The sequence below is a fragment of the Myotis brandtii genome, unplaced genomic scaffold (genome assembly GCF_000412655.1).
Source record: "Myotis brandtii unplaced genomic scaffold, ASM41265v1 scaffold1408, whole genome shotgun sequence".
Classification (NCBI taxonomy): domain Eukaryota; kingdom Metazoa; phylum Chordata; class Mammalia; order Chiroptera; family Vespertilionidae; genus Myotis; species Myotis brandtii.
This window is the reverse complement of record NW_005355029.1, coordinates 231,881-232,788: the sequence shown is the minus strand read 5'-3', so window position 1 is coordinate 232,788 and position 908 is coordinate 231,881. Positions and strand designations below refer to the sequence as shown.

General features: G+C 65.9%; 1 protein-coding gene across 1 annotated transcript in view; it reads left to right on the top strand.

Moving 5' to 3' along the window:
- Positions 1 to 908, top strand: part of PRKAR1B (protein kinase, cAMP-dependent, regulatory, type I, beta) — a 71,380-nt gene that overhangs the window by 69,841 nt on the left and 631 nt on the right. The gene's annotated exons all lie outside the window — the stretch shown is intronic.

Here is a 908-nt window from a genome sequence, read left to right as displayed (position 1 = left end):
GCCTTTGTCGGGTCTGGGACACTCGCCAGGTGCCAATTGGTCCCACTGTCGCCCCGGCCGCCCCGGCCGAGACGCCCAGGACGGAGGAGACCGCGTGCGTGAGTTTAGGACTTGCCGAGGCGGTGAGCGCTGTTCTCGGAGCCGGGCCCGAGTCGGGTCTGCGTCCATGTGCAGAGCCACTCCTGGGAGACCGAGGGGGGGGGTCCCAGACGACTGGATAAAGTTGTCAGGACCACGTCCCGGGCGGCGGGGGCCTCGCCCTGCGCAGTCCATCACCTGAGCTCAGGCCCCGGGGCCCACACCCCCAATCACCGTCTCAGACATCCCCCCATCAACGCATTTTCAATCCAGCAACACCCCGAGCCAGGCCAGCGGGGGCTCGGCCACTGCAGGCCGCTTGGCAGCTTCTGGTGACCCCGGAAACAGTGGAAACAGTGCCGTGAGCCCGGCGTGCTCCTGCCGGTGCCCGTCTGGGTGCCGGCGTGTGGCCGTGGTGTGGGTGACCCTGACGTGTACCGCATGTTTATCCGTGTTCCGTGCTGCATGTGCCATTAAACGTGTGATGAAGTCCCACCTGCCTGGTGTGTCTCAGTCACTCACAGAAGCAGCTCTTGCTCTTGTTCGTGTTGCGAAGAACATAAAACTCACCACCTGGCCCGAGTGTAAGTGTCCAGTTCGTGGGCGTTAAGTATGTGGACACCGCTGTGCGGCTGTCCCACGGTCCATCCCCGAACTCTCCATCGTCCCAGACGGTGGCCCTGTCCCTCGGGAAGTCGTGCAGAGGCCCAGCTGGGAGGAGCCGCGAGCTTGGCCACCTCGAGTGTGACCACCCCCTGAGCTGGTGCTGCCTCCTCTCTGGGCGCCCGGGGTCCTGGGCGGGGTTGGCAGGGCCCCCTCCTCCACCCCCC